The sequence below is a fragment of the Lemur catta genome, chromosome 7, assembly GCF_020740605.2.
Source record: "Lemur catta isolate mLemCat1 chromosome 7, mLemCat1.pri, whole genome shotgun sequence".
Lineage (NCBI taxonomy): Eukaryota > Metazoa > Chordata > Mammalia > Primates > Lemuridae > Lemur > Lemur catta.
Window position 1 is genome coordinate 82412935 of NC_059134.1, and position 16206 is coordinate 82429140.

A 16206-nucleotide genomic window follows, 5' to 3' on the forward strand; every position below is an offset into this window, starting at 1 on the left:
TTCTGGAGCTGCCTTTGCGCCCAGATCAATTAATAACAGATGTAGCTAGGCCTGTTGAGTTAATCAATGTGTCTCCTAGCTTCTCCTTCTCTGGCTTGCTCTGTTTATCTTTCTGAAGTCATTCTTTCAGATGAGGAAAAGATTAAACTCTGGGGGCCCCTCAGTGCCTAGACTACTGGTTTACTCAAGAAGAGGATGAGCTCTGAGGACTGGAGTCTCACTTCTGTCCTGGAAAACCCATTTGTGCCCCTAGAGAACAGAAGTACCTAAAAAGCATCATTTTGAGGAATGTGCATTTAAGGATTTGCTTTGAACTTGCCTCACTAAGGAGGTTAATGATGAAATGATAGTTCCAATAATAGCTGTTACTACTAAGCTCCTGTGGAGATAAAAGTTGATCGGTGGTAACAGCTTCTAATGCATTCGCATTGTAAGCTCACAGAATGGGTGACTGACACATGCCCATAATTCAGTTACCTGAGGGCTTCGTGGCTGTACCACTGGCCTTCTCTGTGCCTTCACTAGTTTTCATGGTCTGAAGGAGGCAGCCCAACATATCCAAGTTGAGGCTGGCTGACTTCTGTCAGGAACTGGTAGAGAGAGTTATCTTAATGTTTAATACCGTGCTTTCCTCTACAAAATAATACTTGTTAATTACAGAAAATATAGCCTCCATGATAAGTAGAAAGAGGAGCCAAAAATCATACATCATCCCACCACTTACATTTGGAGATATTTCTATTGTATTTTTTTTTTTGATTCATGGATTTTTAAATAATCTCACAATACCTAAAACTTTTTCCTGCTTTTTTTCAGTTAACATTATGGTATAAACATGTTATTAAAAACATTTAATAATAATTTTAGTAACTACATAACTTTTTTGGTAAAATGTATCCAACCATTTCCATATTATTGGACACTTAGGTTGTTTCTGATTTTCTGTTATAAATAATGCTGTGATAAACATCTATGCATAAGCAGCTTTTTCATTATTTGAGATAATTTCCTTAGGCCAGAGTTCCAGAGTTGGAATTACTGGGCCAGAAGGGATAAATATTTTATAGCTGTTAATACGTAATACAAAGTATAAATTATTATGTTGGTAAAGGGGGGCGATTTGATAGCTTCCAAGGCCCCTCTGGTGCTACTATTCTGGTTTCTAAGGCTCTACTTTTCCCTGTATTGATGTATCTATCAAGACACTAATTTTTCAACATCAAACATTTGAGGTAGTGTATAAAATAACCATCAAAAAAGACTTGAGTAGTATGTTTAAATAATATTAGAACCCTAAATCAAACACATTTAAGCAAAACAGACTCATTTATTGGCTCATCTAATTAAAACTCCAGAGGTGATATGTATTCAGGTATGGTTGGATCCAGGGACTTGGTTTTCTTCTCCCCATCCTTTGGCTTTGTTTTATTCTCTACTGGCTTAATTCTCAGGCAGGGTCTCCCATTTTGCTCATATGGTGATGCCAGAAGCTCCATTTTTACTCCATCTTCCCAGCAACTCTTGTGGGAAAAGCTTCCCTCTTTCCTATTAGTTCCAGCAAAATTCCAGGATTAAGACATATTGGCTCTGATTGGCTTAATCTGAGTCATGTGGCCGTGGTCACAGGGATTTTATCCTGTTTGGCCTGGCCTGAGTTACATGCTTTTCCATAGTGGTAGAGGAGTCATCTTCTTCTAAACCCAAATTGACTGAGAATGGGAAAGAAAGAGAGTCCACTAAGAGAGAATGAGGAAGGTGTAACTTGAAGAAGGGAAGATGAATGCCCCCCAGGATAGAACAACGTGTCCATTAAACGCACTTCTCTTTTAGGGTCCTTTCTAGAGCTTTTCCTCTAGGATATGAATCTCAAATGAGATCATCTTGAATAAAGTAATGAGCTGAGCCCTCATGACCCTCTATAGGAATCACAAGGTTGTTAACATCAGGTAATCAGGACATCATGGAAGACATTTCTAGAAAACCCATTTATTCCTTTGGCAAATATTTATTGCAGCACCTACCATATATCAATTCAGCATTTATTTAGCTGCCAGTGTTCTAGGTGCTGGGGACACAACAAAGATTCCCATCCAATCTTGCCTTCTGGTTTAACCTTTTGAAAGCTCTAATGAATTGCCTGAAATGTCTTGGATGCACCCTGGCTGTCCGTAGGCCATGCATGTGTTTATTTACAATTGGAATGGTTCATTGCCACTCCGGCTGGCTGGGCTATAATTTGCTTAGGCACTTAAGCTTTGCTATAAAAAAAAAAAACAACAAAAAACATTGCATCTTCGCTAGCTTTAATTTGACTGTTGTGCTTGTACTGAAGATTGTCTGGATGAAGCATTCAGCTTAAATGCAGCAGAAATGTAAAATAGGGCATGTGAAAGGAAATAGGTATGGATTATTAATAAATTCCCTCAAATGAAAAGACCCTCTCATGTGGCCTTGAAGGTATTTGCATAACCTAATTTCCCACAACAGGATCTTTGCTGTTATTCATTTACGTGTTTAAATATCTCTAAAATAGAGAGCAGTCATTTGTACTTCTACTTGAATATGCTAACAAATTTTAGTGAAAAACAGCTCCCTATATAACATTATACCATGGAACACTGTGACCAAAAGATGTGTTGAAATTAGTAAATGAGTGTCCACTCAGTCAACAAATACTGTTTGAGCCATGTGCCAGGCCCAGTTCTGAAGAGTATCCTTAAGCCAAATGAAGATACTGAGCTAAGATAAATCATTCAAGGTCCAGTGCTTTCAAATTTTAGCAAGAGTCAGCAAAGCAAAGAGAGCAGAGCATTCTGGATGCGGAGTCGGAAGACTTGAGTCTTCAGACTGGAAAATTGAGACTTCAAGACTTGAGACTTGAGTTTGAAACCCTTCACTGACACACACCAACTGTGTGATCCTGGGCAAGTCAGTTTGTCTCCCAGGCTTCATTCTGTCAATCTTGTAATCCGAGAGGCAGAGTCAGGGAAGGCCAAGAGGAGGCCACCACATGGTGAGGAGGTGAGGAGCTCAGATGATAAACTCTCTGAGGCCTGGGTTCAGTTCTCCATTCCCACTTAGTAGCTGTGGGACCTGGGTGAGTTTCTTTCTAATCTTAATGTTTTCAACTGTAAAATGGCATTTATAAGAGATCTATTTTATAAGATTGTTGTGAGAAACACTTGAGATACTACAATACATTTAAAGCACTTAGCCTAGTGCCTGGCGTGTAATGCGGCCTCAGTCAGTGTGAGATGCCACTTCTCCCATTAGTGCTATTGTTACAGGAAAGTCATTCCCAGTACTGGGAATCACTTGAAGTCCAAGTGGGTCCTTGGCTTCGTGCAAGAAAGAATTCAAGAGCAAGCCAACTATATAAAGTAAAAGCAAGTTTTATTTAGAAAATATAGAAGATCTACTCCATAGACAGAGTAGATGCTAGTTCTCCCTGCTGAGGAGAATAGCACCTTTGGGTTTATTTATTTTAATTTTTTTTTTTATTTAAGCACTGGCTTAATCATAGGCTACGCAGGGGAGGAATATTTATGTTATTTCTTGGGAACGGGTGGTGATTTCCTAACACTGAGAACCTTCCCCTTTTTTTACTCTATAAGATCCTTCCAGAAACTGTCATGGTGTCGATGGGGGTTTCTTTCAGCATACTAATATATTATGACTAGGGTATAATGAGCTGCAAGGCCAAGCAGTGGCTAATTTCCTTGCCATCTTGGTTTCAATCTGTCTTAACTTGTTCTGTCGCCACATCCTGTTTTTGATCAGGTGGTTAGGGGCTTTTGACTGCATTAAGCATGGCCTACAGGTTCCCTATTTCACTACTATTACAGATATTGTTGTTATTGTTATCTTGGCTGGCAACTTTAATTATTAAGGTGAGCACTGAATTCATTCATTCATTTTATATGTATATATTTAGTGAGGTCTACTATGCACCAGGCACACACTAGCAAATCCTAGTGATGAAAGGCAGATGATAAATTAGTAAACAAACAAACAAATACATAAATAATATAGTTTCAGGTAGTGATACTTGCTAGTAAGGAAATAAAATGGAAAGACATAATACAAAATGACTGGAAGTAGAGGGAATTTTTAGAGAGGCAGAAATTTTGCCTAAGAGGTGAATGCTGCCAAAGACCTGAAGAAGGGCATTCAAGGGAGTGGAGACAGCCAGCACAAAGATCTCAGGATGGAAATAATTTTGGCATGAAGGGAAAGAAAGAAAGCCAGGAAGGCTAGAGGGTAGCTAACAAACAGGAAAATGGCATAAAACAAGAATTGGGGAGAATGAGTGCTGTAATCAATTGGTGATGTCTGCCATGGCAAGGAATGTGGAGACTCAGCATAAACATCACATATTTTCTGTCCCTGGTATTCCCACAGTCCCTTTCAATTACTATTATTAAAAGACTCTCAGGAATGTCCTACCTTTACCCGATAATCCAACCAAATTAGAAGTATACAGATATTTAATGATCATATATCTGATTTTAAGAATATTAAGACCCAAAGTTTCTTGAGATTGTCTACTTCTTCCTGGGTTTGCTGGGTTGGAGGAGAAATAAGGTCATTGCCTGGTTAAGAAAAACTATCTTGGTACAGATTTTGTGTGATGGTCACTCTATCTCTCCTCTGTCAGATAGCAGCTACTTCTGGGTAGGGAGAGCAGTTTCATCAGAGCTCAGCTTCATGGTTGGTTTTATTCTAAGCTAACAGTTACATTAAGTCATATCAAGTAACTTAATAGAAAAAAATTTGATCAAAAACGAGAGGATTGAGTTGACCATTTGGCTGAACCAATGACTTGGGGGAAAACAGTTTCCACAGACATTGGAATTGATACTTAAAAAAAAAAATACAACTTTAGTGCACAATGAGGTTTTGCAATACTTGATGTGGTTTTATAGATTTTTGCCATTTTTTTATTTTTCTACTTGTAAATTTATTTTCATCTATGCATTTCATCTATGTACTATTTGTAATACATAGCCTAAATGTAGTAAAATTGGGGATTGATTATATAAGGTACTCTGGGTAATAAATGGTAGAGATGATCTGACTGAAACACACCATGTATGCATACATACGGAAATGTATCTGGATGGATGAACATGATGGAATTAACAATGGAGGCTATCTCTAGGTGATATGGATGTTTTAACTATACTCTTAATATTATATTCTGATTTTTCATAATGTTCATGTACTGATTTTTCTATTATAAAAAATTAAGTTAAAAACATTAAAGGAATAACACAAAAAGTATAAAGAAATTTCAGAGGGTTGTTTGAAGTTTTGGTTCATTTCTAATTTATTTTCAGTTCACTTTAATGTTTGCTTTTGGAGTATTTTTTATATATTTTATAATTTTTTTACATTTGTCAAAAATTAGTACTTCCCATTATTTGTTTACTTTTTATAACTCCATACAATGCATACTATTTTGTAGCTCATTATAATTTATTATTGAATTTGCTACAGTTGATTCTTTAGCTTATTTCCTTCTTTTCAATATTACATAGTTCAGAGCAGGAATAGCTGAAAGTCCATTAAAATTTTAAAAATCAACAAAGTAGCAACACATTTTGAAAATTTCTGAAATTCAGATAAAATTGCTTGAGGATCCATTATATGTTTCAAAACTGCTCCCATGGCATACCCAAATGATCAATATGAAAAAAATAGTAAGTGGGCATCGTTATTTTCAGTGATTATCTCAACCAAATTGTACGCTTCCACAGACAGGCTATCTGGCCCTCCCAGTCTCCAGCAAGGCTCTGCCTGATGCTTAACTTTCACTTATTCTAGCTTCATTCACAAGAGAAAATAAGCAATTTTTTTTGAGAATGGGGATTGGGGTTCAGGAAGGGGGACTCAGGTCAAATTCCAAGTGACCTGTAAATGTATCCAGAGAGGTACCTGATGTTACAACTTCTCCCTGTCTCAGCACACACACACACACACACACACACACACACACACACACACTCCCCACACATCTTAGGAGATCATCTTAGGACTCTAGGTATTAGATTAGGGAGTGGTCTGTAGCTGTGCTTTGATGTGGAATCTAGCACCAAAGTATTCTCTGAACCATTTGTTACCCCATGTTCTTTGGCTTAAAGCACAGAGCCCCTATTGTTGGCTGTTCCTGAATCCCATCACATCTTGAATGCCAGCAGTTCTTACCCTGGCATCCCAGGCCCCCTCCCAGACTCATCCCTCTTCACTCTCCCATGGTGTGCTAATGCCAATGACTGCCTTTCCCCTGTCACCCCCTGCTTCCTCTCAGTTTTGGGCCTTTCAACTTTCAGTTCCCTGTGTCTGGAACTCCCTCCCTCCTAACTGAGGGCCCACCTTTTCCTGCTGGCTAATTTCTTACTTGTCCTTCAAGACGTAGGGCAGATAGCGGTTCAGCTTTCCCATCTCTGCCCTATCCTGCATCCCCTTCAAGTTGGGTTCTGAACCTTTCTTCTGTCTGCCCACACTGTCCTACTGGGTGACAGCTACTAATGTACATGCTCTCCCTTGGTAAATGCTGAGCCCCTGAGGGGCAGGTTCTGTGTGCCACTTATATCTGTGTCCATGTGCTCTCGCCTGGCACTGTCCAACAGAACTCCCCATGATGAAGGAAAGGTTCTGTATCTTGCAGTGTCCGACACAGTAGCCACTAGCCACAAGTGGCTTGAGCACTTGAAATCTGGCTAGTACAACTGAGGAAGTGCATTTCTTATTTTATTTAATTTCAGTGACTTGAAATTGAAATAGCCGTCTGTGGCTAATGGCTACCATATTCTTGGACAGTATAGATTAGTACTGTATGTATCACACCTTAGGGTCTTGAGTGAGTCTTGAAGGAGCATTTGTATTTTTTATATGATGGAAAAAGATCTGCTAGTGCCTTTTATTAGTAGTGACTTTGATCCCTCAACTCCATTAATATTCTCCTCTCATCCTCTGGGCCAAAAGAGCAAATTTATTAATTTATTTATTGTCCTATTATGGCTAAGCATATAGGCTCTGGGCTTGACCAAAGACAAATTCTGATCTAGACTTGCCACTTATCAGCACCACCAGCCACATACCCACACCAAGTTATTTAATCTCTCCGGGACTCAGTTTCCTCATTTGCAAAATGGGAATATTAATAATACCCAGGTCAAAGCTATTTGTGATTACTAAGTAAGATAATGTACGTAGAATATTGCTTGGCACATAGGAAGCATTAAAAAAACATTAAGCAATTATTATTTATTCTTTTATTTATGTGAATAACACTTATTGAGCACCTACTATATTCTAGATGCTATGCTAAAAGATAGAGACAAAAACTTTTCAAGCCAAATGAATAAGAAAGGGAATATAAGAAAAATAATGGTTGGAAAGACATGTACATTATGACGTTATAAGCATTAGCACCTCATTTTTTAACCTTAAAATTGTATTAAAGCATTTTCTTTGAGCAGGAGTAAATTTATCTCCATTTTTTAAAACCTGGAGACCCAGAATTTGCATCCATGCTCCCTGAGCCCCATAATATGTGCGTGTTAATTAATGCTCAGTCTAGATAAATAATATTTTTCATCATCAAGCAATGAATTTGTGTGTGGTATTAAGCTTTTATACTGTGAAATCCTGCTCAAAAAGAAAGATTTTTCTGCTCCTCAGAGGACTGAATTTTTCAACTATGATATATCATTTATGCATCTCATCCATTATTGATGTGTTAGCTTTCACATGAGGGGCCGACCTTTTAAAATAAAAATAAAACTACATTGTCCTGATCTGTTTCTTGTTGATACTGTTTTTAGAGTACAAGAGATCCTTGTGTTCTTCGGAATTCACTTCGAAGCTTCTTTTCTTTGAAAGGCAACGGCAGGAAGGCCCCAAACAATGTGGGCTTTCCTATTTGGTGGAAGAGCTGCGTGCATGTGTCTAATTTTAAATTCTGAAGTGCAAATGTCATGTAATGAAAGTATCAGCAGTTACTTAAACGTGGTTAAATATGGAAACTCGGCATAAAGTCGATGTTTATTTGCAGCCAGTGACAGTGATAAGGGCAGGAGCACTCCCAATAAGTGGCTTTCAGCCGCTGTTAATCGGCTGATGGATGGATTGGTGCGAGGCCGGTCACGGAGGAAGCGTCTCACCCGCTGTAATGGAACGTGTTCACCGCCGGGCAGAGGGGGAGGGCGGGAGACCACGTGCGCGGCTCCGTCCATTATCCTGCTCAGAGTAACCTCTGCGGTTGGTGAGAGGAGGCAGGAATCAAGAGACCTTGACCCGAATCATAGTGGAAACTTAAGAGACTCACAGAATGTCACAGCTGGAAGGGATCGTGACGATCATCTCATCCAACCCCTGTATTTTCAGATGAGGACATTTTCATGTGTAAAAATACACCAGCATTTATTAATCAATGCACATGTATTTATTCCCTGCTTAAAACCTACAGCTGGCTGCCCACTGCCTCTGAGATGACTCCTTGTCAAGGCCCTGCATGATCTGGATTCTGCTTTCTCCTCCACCCGCAGTCCTCCCACCCCCTCCTGACCCCTGTATCCATCTCTCTCTCTCTCTCTGTCTCACTGTCTCCATCTCTCCTCATGCTACACCTCAATTGTGGAGCTCCAGTCAGATTGAGCATGTCACTCAGGTAATCCTGATTCAGGTGTCTGCTTGGATGCCAACAACACAAACATTTCCCTGACTCTCCAAGACTGGGGGCTCCGTCTGTCATCCTCTGTTCTCATTCCCCTCCTTAGAGTTGCCTCACTGTCATATTTGTCTGTTAACTCCTGTGTGTCCTACTTGTCCAGGAGCCCTTGAGGGCCAGGACAGTGTTTCATCCATCATTGTATCCCTAGGGGCTTGCAAGTTGCCTGGCACATATAGTAGGTGCTCATTAAATACCTGTTGACTAGATGGCACAGCTCATTATATGCCAAGCAGTGCAGTAGATACCAGGAATACAAAACTCAGTGAGACACAGTCCTGCTCTGGAAGAAATCAGGTTGATTCACTGACAGCTTTTCTTACATAGAACATTTTGTAGATTTGCTTAGTTTGCCAAATTTGAAGAAGTTGCATTCTCAAAAGTTTTGAGGAAAGCTTAGAGGCACTTGAAATTCCTAAATTTTCAAACAGTTTTTGGGAATACTACCACCATTAGCCATCAGACAAAAGGAACCACAAAGTAATTTGACCTCCATTGAGCTGCCCCCTCACAAGTAACAAGAAACAAGCTCGTATTTGTTGTGCAAAAGAACCACTGCCCAGATGGGCTCAGGGCTAGTAACTATTCTCTCCTATACCTGCTCAGGACGTAGGCAGGAATGAGAAATAGAAGACCTGTAGAATGTCAGGACTTGGAGACACTTCGGAATGACCTTGCCCAGTCCCCTCCTCTTACAGAGGAGAAAACGGCAGATGAGAGAGAAATAATTGACTCAAAGTCAAGTAGCAGGTTAGTGGCCACTCACAGCCCCAGAGCTCCGTTGGCCAGGCCATGTTCTTTCTCTGATGAGGTGCCATAACTCCAAACCTCTCCACCACCCTGACTTACTCATCTTCAGACATACCTCTAGTGGTGGTAGTGGACATTGACTCTTTTGGACAGCCCAGCAACCCTTCCAATTGGTAACAATACCCTAATTTTTATTTGGAAATCAACTCCTCCCACACATGGGGGAGCTGGCCCCACCCCTGCTTCAGGTGTGCACCCCGAGTGACTGAAATCAATCAGTGCCTTCTAGCCACCACTCTGGTTTTCAGTAAGTTGAAAGTAAGGGAAGTTCACCATTGATTCTGACTTAACAAGAGAGATCCTTTCAGCAGAGCTCTTGGCTAATTAGCCACAGGCAGAGCTCAGGGTTAAACCCCCCACGCTCTAGGCTCATCCTGGGATATCTGATATTGGGGAGGGGCCAGGGTCTATGAACTGCTCCTGGACTTGGGAATGACTTACAAGTGCTGACAAAGCTCCTCAGTGACTGCTGGAAAATAACTTCCATCAAAGCCAGAAATAGCAGAATCAGCTAGAGACACTCCTGGTTCTAGACATTAGCACCACGACCTCCACTCCCTTTAACTCGTGGTCCGGGGAAGTCCACTTACTGCCGTGTTGCAGCCAGCACGATGCCTTGTTTGATTTCTGTTTGCCAGTAATCTTCAGTTCCCAGCCCCCAAACGAATCAATTATTTAATTAAATAATTAATAATTAATCCATGCAGTTAATTATTTCATGGTGCCAAGTACTCCATAAAGATGGAAAAAGCTTCTGCTGACCCTTGAATGGCTGTTTGTACCTGCAGACACTGGCTATCACATTTTTTCTTAGGTAATTAATTTCAGTTCAGAAAACTTTTATTGAGCACTTACTGTATGCCAGGCCTGCATAAGAGGATACAAAAATGAGTAAGATATATTTCTGGTCTTGAGGGGCTTACCTGGCCTAGTTGGGGAGTCAGACAGGTAAAATGGGCCACTGACCTCTTATCATGACCTTTCTGAAGTCAATACTCGGGGTCAAACCCAACCGAGGACCTTCCCTGTCCAGGGTGGCTCTGGCCTGTGCTCAGGCTGCATATATTTAATTTTCAAGTGTATAAGGGATTTAAAAAATTTGTTTTGAAAAAGACAAGTCCCCCAGAATGTTAAATGCGGAGGATCATTACTGTTACTTCTTGATAATGAGAGACAATACTAGGTGCACAGTGTGTATTTTTAAAAAGAAGACTAAATAATAGGTTGGGGCTCCTTTCAGCAGAGCTGCAGTGATGTTAACGAAAGAGCAAACCTCTGGTGCACCCGGGAAGCAGGAGATTCAGGGCCTGGTGGGACCATGGCGCTGCAAATAAGAAATGTCAGGTCCTCAAACAAAAATACCCGGACCCATATGCGCTCCCTGGGAGAGCCGCTAGTTGGCTGGTATCAATGTAATAAAGAACACCTGAAAGCGGGTTTATACGTTCCTAGGGATTTTATTAGGATTGCCACTTTTTAAAAAGCTACCATCTATCGAAAGCCCACTGTGTGTTAGGTATTTTATATGGCAATGACTTCATTTAATGCTCATTAACCGTCCTGTGAAGTAGGTGTGGTTGTCTACTTCACAGCCGGGGAAAGTTAAGAAATTAGCTTGAGGGCACGCAGCAAGAATGTACACAGTGGCTATAATAGCACTCACCTACTGATGACCAAGCCACACACAGAAAATGAGTTCAATTCCCGACCCTACAGGTAGGTATCATAGGTATTTTGTATCTTCATAGATTTTTTTATTATGAGACATATCATACACACAAATGTATATTACGTATATACAATTTAAATAATAATAATAAAACAAATTCTCATGTAATTACCACTGAGCTTATGAAACAGCATGTTGTCACCATTTTGTTTGAGGTCCCGTGTCCTTTTTCCTTTATTATCTGTATATCTATATGCTTTAGTTTTGCCTATAAAAACATTTTATAAGTTGTGCTTATAAAATAGAATGATGCATTATATATTCTCCTATGACTTGATTCTTTAACATTATATTTTAGCGATTTATCCAAGTTGATTCATGTAGCTGTGGTTTATTCAATTTTCCTGCTTCCTGGCTTTCCAATGTATGAATATGTCACAATTTATTTATTCATTCTATTGCTGATGGGAATTTGGATTGTTTCTGGCTTTACTAACGGTGCTGCTGTGAACATTCTTGGGTATATCCCATTGGTGCACATGTGTGAGGTTTTTTAGGGTAAATACCTCCAGCGAAATTGCTAGTATAAGCATGTGCTCAGCTTGATAATGCCAAAGTGTTTACCAAAGGGACTGAACCAATTTTAATTCCCACAAGCAGTGGATAAGAATCTACACTGTTCTCCAATCTCTCCATCTTGATATTGATCAACTGGTAAATTTTTGCCATTCTGATGGTGTTTTATTAGGTTATTAGCTTGCATTTGCTGATTACTAATAAGTTTAAGCATCTTTGCATACATTTAAAGGCCATTTGTGCTTTCTGTTTTATCAAATGTGTTTAACTCTTTTGCCTATTTTTCTTTTGAGTTTTCTTTTACATGTCAATGTATAGTTCTTTATAGTTTCTGAATTTCTGAATACTAATTCTTTGTCAGTTATATACGTTGTAAATATATTTTCAATTTGAAGCTTATCTGTTTATTCTCTCAGAGCATTTTTTTAATGAACAGAAGTTCTTACATTTTAAGACTTTTTATTTTAAAATAATTTCAGACTTAAAAGTTAAAAAAGTAGTACAAAGAATTCCCTTCACCCAGATTTTCCAAATGTTAACATTTTACCACATTTGCTTTATTGTTCTATTTATTTATTTTATATTTTCATTGCTGTTGTAAATGTTGTTTTTAAAAATTACATATTATAGCTTGGTGTGTAGAGATGCAATCGATGTTTTAGATTGTTTCATATCTATAGAGTTTTGCTAAACTCTCAAATTCTAAAATTTTTGTAGATTGTTTGGCATGTTTTCTAGGTAAATAATTAAATCCTCTGCAAATAATGACAGCTTTGGTTTTGTTTCCAGTTTTTTTCATGCTGTAGTTCTCTGATACTTTCAATACCAAGTTGAATGGTATGTTGATAATGAACATTCTTGTCTTTTTCCTCATCTTAATGGGAATTTTTTTCAACTTTTCACCTTTAAGAATGATGTTTGTGGTAGTTTTTCTTTTTCTTTTTCTTTTTGTTTTGAGGTTGCCCATTATCAGGCTGTGGAAGTTCCCTTTCATCCCTAGTTTAAGAAAATTTTTGTTTAAAAAAATTGTGAATAGATGTTAAATTTTGTTGAATACTTTTTCCTGCATCTACTGAAATGATCGTGTTTTTTCTCCTTCAATCTGTAAATAGGGTGGATTTCATTAATCAATTTTCTAGTATTATATTCTTGAGATAAACTCAACTTAGCCATACATATGATCTTTGTTTATATATGGCTGGATTCAGTTTGCCAATATTTCATCTAGGACTTTCATATCTATGTTCCTGAGTGGATTAGACTTTCGTTTTCCTTTTTCTTCTGTCTTTGTCTAGTCTGGGTACCAAGGTTAATGTTTTAGTTATCTTTTGTTGCATAAAAATCTGTTCTGAGTATCTACTGCTACATAACAAACTACCCCAAACTTAGTGGTATAACACCAACAATAATTATTTATTATTATTATCTCTCATGGCTCTGGGAGTCAACTGGACTCAACTAAGTAGTTCTCGCTTGGGATCTCTCATGTGTCTGCAATCAGGTGGTTGCTGAGAATCACCTGGAAGGTTTTCTCACTCCCTTGTCTCTCCCTGATCTGGGAAGATTCAAACAGGTGGAGCTGGAAAGCTGGGACTTCTAGGTATCTCTTCTTGTCTCCATTTCCTTTGGTCTCTCCAGCATGGTACTTTCCAGGTAGTTGGACTTCTACCAGAGGCTTCCAGAGAGAATATCCCAAAAGAAGCTACTAGAAGCTGCACAGCCTTTTCTAACCTAGCCTTGGAAATCACACAGCACCTCTTCTGCTGCGTCTTGTTTGTTGAGGAAGTCACAGCAGGCTCTAGGGGAGGGAACATAGACTTCACCTTTTGATGGGAGAAATATCAAAGTGCTTGTCATATAATTTATAGCTACTGCACTGAGACTAGTCCTATAAAATACTTTGGGCAGTGTTTCCTCTATTTTTTTTATCCCCCAGAATATTTGTATAAGATTAGTATTAACCTATTCCTGGTAGTTTTGGTAGTGCTAGTCTATAACACCATCTGAACCTTGCATTTCCTTGGTGGGACCCTTTTTGGCTACTCAATGAATTTTGAAAATAGTTATATAACTCTTAATCTTTTCCATTGCTTGTTGAGTCTTATTTTCTAGAAATTTACCCATTTCATGTAATTTTCCAATTTCATAACTAAGATTTGTGTGCTAGGCAGAATAATACCTCCCCAAACATCCCTACCCGCCCATTCCTGGAATCTGGGGGGGCTAGATTTGGCCTGTGGGTTGTACTTTGTTGACCTCTTCTAGACAACCTCTCTCTCCTGGTGGTCTTTCTAGCGGGGTCTCCAGGACTTATTTGCATAATGGCTGACTGCTCCAAGAGAGCAAATGTGGAAACTGCAACACCCCTTAAGACTTAAGCCTGGAACTCACACAATTCACTCCCACCATAGTCTATTCAACAGAGCGAGTCACAAGACCAGCCTAGATGCAAAGGGCAAGGAAATAGAATCCACCACTTGAGGGGAGGAACTGCAAAAAAAAAAATAAATAAAATAATAATAATAACAGTGGCAATATTTAATCTCCACAGGTATCTAGACTGCCTTACAGACAGAAATGGAAGTTCATGGATTATATATGTATATAAAATTAATAGACTATTTTTAGAGCAGTTTTAAGTGTACAGAAAAGCCATTTTTGGGGAAACCACATAGGTACAGTGGTTTCTCATATATCCTCTCTTCCCCTCCTTACAGTTTTCTCTATTATCAACAATTGCTTAGTGTGGTAAATTTGTTATAATTGGTGAACCAATACCGATACACTATTAGTAACTAAAGCTCATAATTTACATAGGGTTCACTCTTTCTATGGTATAGTTCTTAGGTTTTGACAACCCTGTATGATAACATGTATCCACCATTACAATATCATATATAGAATAGTTTTACTGCCTAAGAAGTCTTCAGTGATCCTCCAGTTATCCCTCCCTAGCCCTAAAGCTGGGACAACCACTGGTATTTTTATTGCCTCTAAAGTTTTGCCTTTTCCAGAAGGATTATTGGTGAGGTGCCCATTTTTAAATTAGGTTGTTTGTTTTCTTATTGTTGAACTTTAAGAGTTCTTTGTATATTTTGGATAGAAGTCTTTTAATCAGATACGTGTTTTGCAAATATTTTCTCCCAGTCTATGGGAGGTTTATGACTTTTGAGTCTCTAACCAGGACATAAATCTTGAAGCTAAGCTGGGTTAAGAAAGAAATTATTAATATTTCTAAAGTCCATAAGCTCCTGTGACTATATCCAGAACTAGGTCTGGAGAATGTGAATGACAAGGCATAACCTCAGCCATGAGTGAAAATCAGGGTATGATGTAAAGGAAGATCCTGGCATATGGGAAAGGGAGAAAACTCACCAGTTCCAGCTCCCATGTAATTAGGGAAGGAGATGGGTGGGAAGGGATGGTCCCTTTGTTCACAGTCCTTTCCCACCTCCACCCTACTCCAACCTGCCTGATATACCTCTTTTCTTCCCACTCCAGTACCCTACTCCTTCCAGGTAGCATGGCCCACTCTCTCCTCTATGCCCCCCTCTGTTCTGTGTACACACTCATATTGTTGCAAAAGTTTCCTGCCAATTTCATGAGTCTAGTGAGACAGAACACTCATACAAGTCAGGCAAAGCAGATTTATTACTCACAGATAGGCAGCAGGGATAAACAGAAGCCCAGGATCCATGGTGAGCCATTTTCCAAGGCTCAGGAAAGCTTCCCAGGGTGGATGGGCTGTCATCTGCCTGTGCCCCATGTTGCACCACAGTTGAGAGATGCCCAAATTGCTCTGCCCTGAGTGGTTTATATACCCTGGGCATTGCTTGGCTTGCCAAGAGCTCAAGTATTACAGGACATCCTGTTCTAGGAGGAATGAGGACATAGCCCAGGCTATTCTGGACATCACCTCTTTATCTCAGGCTGTGGCATGCTCAGTACATTCTGCCTGAGAATCACAAGCAAGAGAGGGAAGATCTGGGTAAGCCAAGGTCATCTGGGGACCTGACCTACAATTGTGGTGCGTGTAAACTCTATTGCAGTTAGTCATTTGCAACCTTCTTCCCCAGGGTGTGATCTCCTTGAGACCAGGAACCATTTATAATTTATCTCTATATTCATGTGCCTAGCACCATGCCTGGCTCATCATAGCCCTCTTTCTGAATGCAGATGGTACAGTAAAAGCCTAAAAAAGTGCATGGTCAGGAAGTCTGCCAGGGTAGGGAGTCAGGTGGAAGGTTTAACAGGGGAATCAACATTTGAGCTGTATTTGGAAGATGATTTGGTGTTAGCCAGGCAGAAAAGTGGAAGAAAACATCTTGGGAACAGCACGGGTGAGGGCACAGAGATGTGAAGCAGTATGAGGTACTTGCCTGGCCTAGGTCAGGGTCTCCAGAGCCTAGCAGAGTGC

At 39.6% G+C, this 16206-nt stretch overlaps 1 long non-coding RNA gene across 2 annotated transcripts in view; it reads right to left on the minus strand.

Annotated features, from left to right (window-relative positions):
• LOC123642554 overlaps positions 1–15566 on the minus strand; it is a 32772-nt gene extending 17206 nt beyond the window's left edge. For both annotated transcript variants that reach the window (XR_006736479.1, XR_006736480.1), the window contains exons 1-2: positions 15449–15566; positions 478–590 (exon numbers count right to left, since the gene is read on the minus strand). This is a non-coding gene — a long non-coding RNA (uncharacterized LOC123642554). The remainder of the gene's footprint in view (positions 1–477; positions 591–15448) is intronic.
• Between the last annotated feature and the right edge of the window lie 640 nt (positions 15567–16206).